The sequence below is a fragment of the Bos taurus genome, chromosome X (genome assembly GCF_002263795.3).
Source record: "Bos taurus isolate L1 Dominette 01449 registration number 42190680 breed Hereford chromosome X, ARS-UCD2.0, whole genome shotgun sequence".
Classification (NCBI taxonomy): Eukaryota; Metazoa; Chordata; class Mammalia; order Artiodactyla; family Bovidae; genus Bos; species Bos taurus.
Window position 1 is genome coordinate 34,832,612 of NC_037357.1, and position 10,692 is coordinate 34,843,303.

Sequence of the window (10,692 nt, forward strand, 5' to 3'; positions counted from 1 at the left end):
TTCAGGTAAGAATACTGGAGTGGGTTGCTGTGCCCTCCTGCAGGGAATCTTCTGAATCCAGGGATCAAACCTGCATCTCCTGCATTGCAAGTGGATTCTTTACCTACTGAGCCACTCGGGAAGCCCCTATACACTCTATATAGTTATACAAATTAAGTAGAAGAGCTGAGGTAATAAAAACTGCAACTGCAATAAGATTTAAACTTTGCAACTAGATCAAGAAGAGACAAGCTAGAAGAAATGAAAAACAGAAAAAAGAAACCCAAAGAGAACATACTAAATATAATAATTTGTACTATAATATATAATATGGTATCACAGAATGGTCGGAAAGAATGCTTTATTCAATATTTGGTACTGTAAAACCACTGAAGAGGAAAACAATTTTGAAAAGTACCTCACACCACAATAAATTCCAGGGGGATTAAACAATTAAACATAAGCAATAAAAATGAAAACACAATCCATTCAAACACTTATCCCATTTTGGATAAGGAAAAACTTCTTAAATATTAATTTATCAGAAAAAAAATACAAATGAAAAGAGACAGAGGCATAAATAATTACATAAAAGCTAATTTGTACATTAAAGTTAAATTAAAACACAATCTGGAAAATACATTCCACATATACCCCAGAAGAAAGATCTGCTGCTACTGCTGCTGCTAAGTCACTTCAGTCGTGTCTGACTCTGTGTGACCCCATAGACGGCAGCCCACCAGGCTCCCCCGTCCCTGGGATTCTCCAGGCAAGAACACTGGAGTGGGTTGCCATTTCCTTCTCCAATGCATGAAAGTGACAAGTGAAAATGAAGTCGCTCAGTCGTGTCCGACCTTCAGCAACCCCATGGACTGCAGCCTTCCAGGCTCCTCTGTCCATGGGATTTCCAGGCAAGAGTACTGGAGTGGGCTGCCATTGCCTGAAGAAAGATCTAATGTCTAGTAAATGCACACATTGTCCCCACAAGTGAATAAGAAACACTTAAGTTCTCAAAAGAAAAATGCATATAGGTCATCAATACATGCTTACAGGAAGGAAACAAAAGTGACCAGGAAACACAGGAAAGTATCCATGCTAACTATAATAAAAGAAACATATTAAAATTATAGAATACTGTTTTGGCTCTATCAGATTGGCAAAGAATTTAAACATGTGAATGTATGGCAAAAACCACCACAATATTGTAAAGTAATTAGCCTCCAATTAAAAAAAAAGAATAACAATACCCAGTACTGGCATAGGATTACTAGCAGAAATTGGCCATCTTATACAGTAGGACAACTTCACACTTATGTCAAGAACCTTTGAAAATGTAATATCCTTAGGCACAATAATATCCTTAGGCACAAAGACTCAGACACAACTGAGCAACTGAACTGAACTTAGGCACAGTAATGCCTTCATAAAAACCCATAAAACAAACAAAATAGAAAAAAAAATCCCTGTACTTGACAGGCTTACCTTTTAATACAAGGATTCAGGTAACAAATAAATAAAATATCTAGTCTGTTAGGTGATGATACAGACCAGAGAGAAAAAATAAGGCAAGAAAGGAAAAAAGTAAGTGTTAAGGGAGAAGAGTTTTCATTTTTATGTTACAGTTGTTACAGAAGACCTCATCGAGGTGACATTGAATAAAAACCTGAATGGGGCAAGGTTCAAAGAAGCAAAGATTTATGCATAAGGGTATACACATTGCAAGGCTATTTATGATAACTTACAAGTGAAAATAATTTAAATGACCAATATAGGATCTCTTAAATAAATTGGGTATAAATTTTACAACTGAAAATTATGTACAGTAGCTGTTAGAATTGTTTGAAGGCTGCTGAATCACATGGGAAATGCTCACAATATGATACCAATGGAGAAACCACATATAAAATAGAATATAAGGTATGATCTCAATCATGTAAACATGGAAACATCTGGAAGGAAGTAGAACAAGTTATCTTTGGGCTAGGTATTCAGAGGTGATTTGTATTAGCTTCTCTCCATTTTCCAAATTTTCTGAGGCTGTTTTACTTTTATATCTGGAAAAAATCTGTTTAAAGGCAGATTTTATAGCCTCAAGGTAGATTAATAAATGTGTAAAATGTTTTTAACGATGGCACTTATCAGCCATGCCTTGAGTACAGAGTCCAGATTTCCAGATTTGGACACTGTGTGTTAAGTATGATACTGAAAATTGAAGTATCTCAAGTAGAAGATACTCAAAATATATGTCATATGAGCTTCTCTTGTACTATTTTAAAAAGTTATTTTATGCTATGATCACTTACATAATCCATTCCCATCCACCTCCCCTTCCCTTCAAAAAAATCTGTGTAATACTTGATTTCTTTTAAGAAATCATTTTCTAAAGAGAAAAAGCACCCTTCAAAATATACTTCCTGGAGATTTTTATTCTTCCTTCTGTGTATGGTGAGGAGACATACTGTGTATAAATGTCAATATTTTAAAAGCCACATTTGAAATATAAAAGGTGTTTTTCTATTACCAACCAATATTTCCCTTTATCATATATGTTCCCCCTAGGAAGAGACAACATTTAAGAACATGAGTTAATCATCTTGCCTCTATTTCACAGTATACTGTACCATTTTTTTTTCAGTACTCTTAGTGTATTTCAAACCAGCAATAGTAGAAATATCATCCAATACCCAGATTTACTACAGATTTTAGAATACAATCAGTTCTGTCCTTAGCTAACAAGACAGTCATGATTTCAGCAATCTCATAAATGGAACAATAAAAGGGTCTTGCTGTGATCTCTTTCAGACCCTGTGAATTATTCCACCGAAGTTAGCAACCTTCAGAATTCCATATAAAACCCTGTGTTCCTTAAATAAATAACTGGGCCTGAACTACCTGCACAGGACCATTAGAATATAGTACAGAATAGAGCATGAACCACAGAACCTTACAGTTGGGAGTCTTTATAAATCATCCAGGTCTAATCCAACCCTCCTCATTTTACCGTTAGAAGCTCAAATAAGACAGGTGATTTGTCACAAGAAACTAAGCCTCTATGCCAGGACTAGAACCTAGGAGTAGGCTATCCAAAATCCTATTTAAGAGAGATCTTTAATATCTAATTATTCATCATTTTTAAAATCAAGTGCCTCTTTCTCTAATTTATAGAATGGGGAAAGTTGGGAGGTCTGGAAAGAGTCCTGGCTCATTGACAGTTTCAGCTGTGCAACACGACATGTAATCTTTCCTTACAGCACTATCATCGGTTGAACATCTGCAAAATGGATACGCATCACCCAGTCTTAACTGTTAGGAAGCACTGTGAGCATCAAAATGGGGGAGGACTGTTAGAAGCAGGGTATCGTGTCTCAGTACATTCAACTTCTGTGAAAAGTCTAACATGTTGACCACACCTTCCTTCTTAAAGCAGTACATTTTCCTCTATACACTGATGGCAAAATACAATTATATAGTTCAGTAGCTTGTAGAATAAAGTCTATCTCCACATCTAAACCATGAGCCCCAAAGTGACAACAACCATGTCTATTTTGGTCACTATTATATGGGACATGCTTAGTCAATCTTATGTAGTCACAAAATATTTGTTCAATCAGTGGATAAGGCCTCTCTTCTCTTGGCTCTTTCACAATACTGCTGCTGCTGCTAAGTCGCTTCAGTCATGTCTGACTCTGTGCGACCCCATAGACGGCAGCCACCAGGCTCCCCTCATCCTTGGGATTCTCCAGGCAAGAACACTGAAGTGGGTTGCCATTTCCTTCTCCAATGCATGAAAGTGAAAAGTGAAAGTGAAGTCGCTCAGTCATGTCCGACTCTTAGCAACCTGATGGACTGCAGCCTACCAGGCTCCTCCGTCCATGGGATTCTCCAGGCAAGAGTACTGGAGTGGGTTACCAGTGCCTTCTCCATTCACAATACTATACTCCCCTAATTTTCCTTCTACATGTCTGATGTCTCCTCCTTCATAGCTTTCATACAAACTGATATTTGTTTTCCCTTTCCTGATGGCTCACATGGTAAAGAATCTGCTCACAATGTGGGAGACCCGGGTTTAATCCCTGGGGTCAGGAAGATCCCCAGGAGAAGGGAATGGCTACCTACTCCAGTTTTTCTTGCCTTGACAATTCCTTGGACAGATAAGCCTGGTGGGCTATATAGTCCATGGGGTCGAAAAGAGTCAGACAGGACTGAGCAGCTAACACTTTGGGCTTCCCAAGTGGCGCTGGCGGTACAGAGCACGTCTGCCAATGTAGGAGACATGAGAAACGTAGGTTCAGTCTCTAGGTTGGGAAGATCCCCTGGAGGAGGGCATGGCAACCCACTCCAGTATTCTTGCCTGAAGAATCCCAAGGATAGAGGAGCCTGGTGGGCTACAGTCCACAGGGTCGCAAAGAGTCGAACACGACTGAAGCGACTTAGCATGCACACATCCTAAGATAAGCATTCTCCAAAGAAATCCTTAGATCCTTTTTTTTCTACTTCAGGTTTTGCTTCTTTATCGATAACTCTCAAATCCCTCTCTCCAGATAAGTTCTTTCCAGAGCTCCAATCCCATATTTTTTTCCAACTGTGCCCAGTACTTCTTGGTGGGCTATAGCAATAGTACTACCTGTGTGACCTCACTCAAATCAAGTCACTCCACCTCCAAGGATCAGATTGCTCATCCATAAAATAAGGGAGATGACTCTACTACATAAAGAGCAAAGTCCTAAGTTTCCAAGCTAGCATTCAATATTATTTATAGTGAAGCCCTCCAAGTACCTCACAAAACATTTATCACATACTTACCATACTCCAATGCAACTGAATTCACTGTTCCCAATACATTTTTCTGGCCTCTGCCTAGAACACCTTTCCCATCCCCCAAACTCTCTCCACAGTTTGTCCAATTTTCAAAATCCAGTTCAAATGCTACTTCCAGGAAGCTGTTTTTGATCTCTTTGGCTGCAAGCCCTTTCCTTCTTTTATGAGTGTGGCTCTCATAGTATCATAGTTGTTTGTGTATTTCTTCTCTCTCCTATTTGACTGTGTCATCTTGGAGGGCAGAGACTATTCCTAAATCAGTCTGTGTCTCCCACATTTTCTTTGGTCCATAATGTGCTCGTAATAACCTTATACTGAATAGATTCAGTTAAGGTCATATCAGCCTCCTTGCTTGAAAGCCTTCAATCAGTCCCTTTGTTTCTGGAATAAAGGCCAAAATCCTTACAGTGTCTCACTCCAGCCATCCCAGAGTTTGCTCAATTTTCCAAAGTCACTATGCTTCTCTCATCCTAGGATCCTCATGCGTGCTCTTCCCTTCATCTAGAAAACTACTCCATCCCTTCTATCACCGTCACCCCACCCGCATGTCTTTATTCAGCCTTAATATTACTTCCTCAAGGAAGGTTTTCTTAAACCCCAAACCAGATCAGATTTCCTCTGTTATATACCTTCCTAGCCCTACTCCACCCATACTTTTCCTTTAAAACATGTGTTGCTGACTGAAATAACACAGTTGTGTGATTATCTGATTTATTACCTCTTCCCCATCAGACTACAAGCCCCAAATAAGCAAGTACCATGTCTGTGTAGCTTACCTTTCTAACATCTGCACGGTGCTTAACCATATCACTGAATAAATAGCTGTTGAATGACTGAACTGATGAATGACTGGGTTAAAGGTAAAAATTTGGGACCTAGAATGTAGAAAAATATTTTCTTATCTTCCTATAATTCCTTCAAAGTAAAATTAAGATGCCTGGTAGCTATCTGGGACAGGTGAGCTTGCCTTCTAATTCAACATAAGAAATTTGTAAAAATACGATGAATATTGCCCCCCAAAATGCTGGAAAGAAAACAAAATTACTTTTAAAATGAACATATGGCCCCAAAAGTCATCACTAGCACCAACTCGTCTGTTCCTTTAATTTAACAAGCACCTACTTTATGCCATATACTATGATAGTGTCTGACGTTACAATAAACTGGACTGATACAGCCCCCTACTAGCTTGAAATATATAATCTAAGAGTGGAATTTATAGAAGCTTTTAAAAACCCGTTATTGCAGTCACAACACCCAACTAATGCTACTTTGAGAGGATATTAAATTTTCCATCAAAGGAGATACTAACCTGAGGGTGAAAGATCATTTGGCAGGGATTATTTAGAAACTATAACTGGGCCCAATCTGAGCCTCTTAAATTAGATAGATGGGCAGGTAGCCTAGAACAGTGCTGCTCGAAGTGTGGTCCAAGGATCATTGCTTATCTACAAACTATTATTACTAGACAGCAATGACCTAAGTATAAAAATTGAGAAGCACACACATGCAGAAATTGAGAATATGTACTTACAAAATGTAGCAACTCAACTTGAAAAAAATTAATTTTATGTCTGTTGAATCTAACAATAAAATGATAGCGTATATTTTGCATGGCTTTTATTTTTCTAGTAATTCATACTTAATGTATTTTACTAAAGAAACTATCTGTGGTGGATTGGGAAATTTTAAAAAACTGGTTCTTCACCTAGATAGTTTGAAAAACACTGGACATCTAGGTTGCTTCCATGTCCTGGCTATTATAAACAGTGCTGCGATGAACATTGGGGTACACGTGTCTCTTTCCCTTCTGGTTTCCTCAGTGTGTATGCCCAGCAGAGGGATGGTATGGGGAGGGAGGAGGGAGGAGGGTTCAGGATGGGGAACGCATGTATACCTGTGGCGGATTCATTTTGATATTTGGCAAAACTAATACAATTATGTGAAGTTTAAAAATAAAATAAAATTAAAAAAAAAAAAGAAAAGCACTGGAACAGCAGTTTAAGGATTACCTGTCATTTTGTTGAAAATGCAAAACTCAGGTTCCCACCCCAGACCCTCGGAGTCGGAATTAACATTTTAACAAGATCCTCAGGGGATTCTTTTGCACGTTCAAGTTTGAGAAGAACTGGCCTAGATGATTTCTGAAGTCCCTTAGAACCCTGAGATTTTACAATTTACTTCAGACAGAGAATTGCAGAGCTGAAAACCCCTCAGAGAAGCTGAGATCCATGCAGAGGAAATCATGTGTCTAACGTAACTGGCAATTTTTTCAGAGCTAGCAATAGAACTCAACTTTCCTAACAACCAGGTCAGTTTTCCACTCCAACACACCACATGCTCACTCCTATTCCACCCAGTCCCCCTCTGTACCATCCCCTCAGTGATGTCATTGTTCCTGAGACACTGATATAACAATTTATTCTTCTATCTTTTATATACTATGAATCTTGAATCACAAGATTCCAAATGTTTCCTTTATAATTATGGTTAACCCTTTCTTCCCAAATCTTCCCACATGCTTATTCTCTGCCTGCTATATGGACATTTTGGGGCTTCAGAAGAAATAGCACTGATTTCTGGTTTTTGGAAAAGAACAGAGACCATCTTTGTTCCCATCAGTCCACTTGATACCAGATAGCAAGCTTTTCCAAGGAAGAGAACATACAAGATTAAGGCTGCTTTACAAAACTCAGTATGATCAGTCTGTGGCTGACAAACAAGAGAATGGTATAATAGGCCATATTAATAAAAGTCTAGTCCCCCAAATGAGACACATGATGATCCCTTCCTTGTGGTCCTGTCAGATTCAAGGCTTGAGGGGAGAGATACAGCTGTCTTCAACTATCTAAGGCACTATTATTAAGAAGCAAATTTGTTCTAGAAAGTCCCAAAGAACCAACGAAGAGACGTTACAGGGAGATAGACATTGGCTTATAACAGGGATTACTTCCTGACAGTATAGAAGGAGCCACCTAATGAGCTCTCTGTCACTCCAGGGAGTTCAAATAGAAATTAGTCAAAGAATTGGATGCTTAGGACAAATTCAAGTACTGGGTGGAGAAGTAAAGCTTAATAACCTTTAGGGATCCTTCCAGTTCCAAGGTTTTAGTACTCTACAATTTTCAGAACAAGGTGACTCGAAGCTCTCAGAAGAAAAGAGCGACAGCTGGTCCTAAAAGGAGTCTTTAGCTGGATGTTAGATGGATGAGGCCATGACAATGGAAAAATGAAGTCTTTCCTGGCATTCTTTTCAAAGGAAAGCAGGCTGTCCAAGGAAAGTCTTTTGGGCAGCCCCTCTAGGAAATCCAGATGAGGCTTGGCTCCACAATAGCTAGACACTATGCCCCACTCTAAATTCCTGTTACTTTACACAAGGACTCTGCTGCTGCTAAGTCACTTCAGTCGTGTCCGACTCTGTGTGACCCCACAGACGGCAGCCCACCAGGCTCCCCCCTCCCTGGGATTCTCCAGGCAAGAACACTGGCGTGGGTTGCCATTTCCTTCTCCACTGCATGAAAGTGAAAAATGAAACTGAAGTCGCTCAGTCATGTCCGACTCTTAGCGACCCCATGGACTGCAGTCTACCAGGCTCCTCCGTCCGTGGGATTTTCTAACCAAGAGTACTGGAGTGGGTTGCCATTGCCTTCAATGACAAAGGACTCTACTACTTTCCAAAAAAGAATTGCCAGGCAGCACCCTTTCTAGTATACCTACACTTGCCTAACAGACGAGGGTAGAAAATTCTCCCCAGGGAGGCAGTGGTGCTTAGTGGTCAAGACTGTACATTCTGGAACCAGGTTGCCTGTGTTCTAATTCCCAGTCAGGGCATTTAATTGCTAAACGTCTCTGTGCCTCAGTTTCCTCATCACTAAGAAAAATGATAGTATCTTGCTTCATATGGTTAATGTAAGAATAATACATGTTAAAGTCACAGCCGAAGATTTGAAACATTGTAAGCACTCAACAGTGTCAGCAATTGGCATTGCAGGTGTTATAATTACTACAACGGGTACAGCTGTGTCGCCAACTCAAAGAGCCCCCATCAAGCAACCAGATCTTCACCCCGACCAATTCAGAGAGGATATACTACAAGAGCTTTAGCCAACCCTTGCATAGCTACAGACACCCAGAACCTACTGACCCTCAATAAATCATACCATTCACACCAATCAGCTCTTCACCCTGCACTCTCTAAATCCAACAGCCACCCCTCCCCCAGTCCTCCTGCCTAAGCCACCCGCAGCCACAGCCAGAAGAGCAGCAAACTGGAAATTCAGTTCCAGACAAACCATCAGGTGTTTCTTCCCTCCCAAGGACAGAGCTGGACCTAATACCAAGCCTGCCAGTTGATGGGGTGGGATATCTGAATCCTGGGTCTAGCCTATCAGCTTAACTACCTGGAATGGGGAGTGGGCAGGCAATGGGCTTCCCACAGAGAAGCAAGGGAAACCTCCCAAGTTTGTGAAGGAACTCAGGCCCAAAGAGCCTCTTAAGGAAAGGGGGGAGGTCTCCACCTGCTTTCAAAGGAAACAGTTATTTACAACTTTCTACTCACTTGCATCTGGGGGAGGTAATAGGGAGAGGGGAAAGGGACTACAATGTATTCTCCTTTCTCATTTCCAGCAAGGAGAAGCAGCTGCAGAGAAAGAGTTAAAGGAGCAAGGAAGCTCCAGCCATTACCCCATCCCTGTGCTTCGGGCTGTCTGGGGGGTCATGACAGTGCTTTCTGCTCTGGCTAGGGGCCACTCGGTGTCTTTCTGCAGCAGCTGCCGGCCCCCCAAGCAATTTGCAAGGTCAATGCTGACCTGCTTCCTAAAAGGAACAAAACAATTCACTGACAATGAAGCAAATAGCGCATACACCAACCACATCGCAAACCCCTCTTCCTCAAATCAGGTTTTACCCCTGTGTCTCCCTGCCCAGATGCCGACTCTGGGCTTCCACCAGCCCCACTGGGAAACCCAGGATAGCATCACAGCTGCAGAGCATGTCTCGCCTCGCTGGCCAACCCAAGGAGACTCTCCGTACGGGGGAGAGATGTTATCGCTTAAGGAGACCTGAGCTTGGGGGAGGGGGAAGGAGGGAAAGCTATGTTTCTTACCAAGCGCCACAGTCACTTCCCCGAAGCGGAGAGAAGAGAAGGATGAACGAACTGAAACAAGTTGGAGGTTGAGCCCTCACAGAGCTCGGCTTCCTCTTCTGTTTCTCTGGGTCTCTCCCTGGTCCCTCTCCCGTCTGTCTCTCTGGTTTGCTCGCTAGCTTGCGCGCGCTCACGCTCTCCGTCTCTCTCTCTCTCACCCTCCCTTCCTTCCTCTCTCTCTCCCCCTCTCTCGCTCCCTTCTCTTCTCTCTCTCTCCCCCCCCACCTCCCTTCCCACTTCCCCTCCCCCTTTGCTGGTTTTGGATTCACCACTGCTTGGTGCTGAGCACGCGGCTGTGCTGGGGCTCAGAATACAGCGCTGCAAAGGTTTGCATCTGTGGTTGTTTTAGGAAAGACTAAAGTAGTATTTGATTCTTTAAGCTATCCAGCAGAGAAACAGGGAAGCTCTGAGAGAAGGGGAAGAGCAAAGGAAGCAAAGGGAAAGGAAAGAGAGCATAAAGGATAAGAGCGAATAGGAGGATAAAGGAAGTATGGATTACCATACTTGATGTGTGATGCTTACTAGCTAGCTGCTCCTAGACGGAAGATAAATGGTCTGTCTCCCTTTCATCCCTATGGGCGCGCCTAGCCCAGGCTCCATATAAAGGTTGGACAAATCTGTCTGTTCACATTACATCTCTGAGGACAATAATGAACTAAAAAAATAATAATACTACTACATCAAAGAGGTTGCCATTCCCACTCCACTAAGAAGAAAGGGTTCAGCCACATTGATCTGCCACCCCCACCTCC

General features: G+C 41.6%; 1 protein-coding gene across 2 annotated transcripts in view; it reads right to left on the reverse strand.

The window, feature by feature from the left end:
• Nucleotides 1-10,154, reverse strand: part of GABRA3 (gamma-aminobutyric acid type A receptor subunit alpha3) — a 240,653-nt gene extending 230,499 nt beyond the window's left edge. Inside the window, exon 1 of one of the 2 annotated variants that reach the window (XR_009493447.1) lies at nt 9,902-10,154. The gene's annotated coding sequence lies outside the window, so the exon portion shown is untranslated. 2 annotated transcript variants of the gene reach the window in all.
• Between the last annotated feature and the right edge of the window lie 538 nt (nt 10,155-10,692).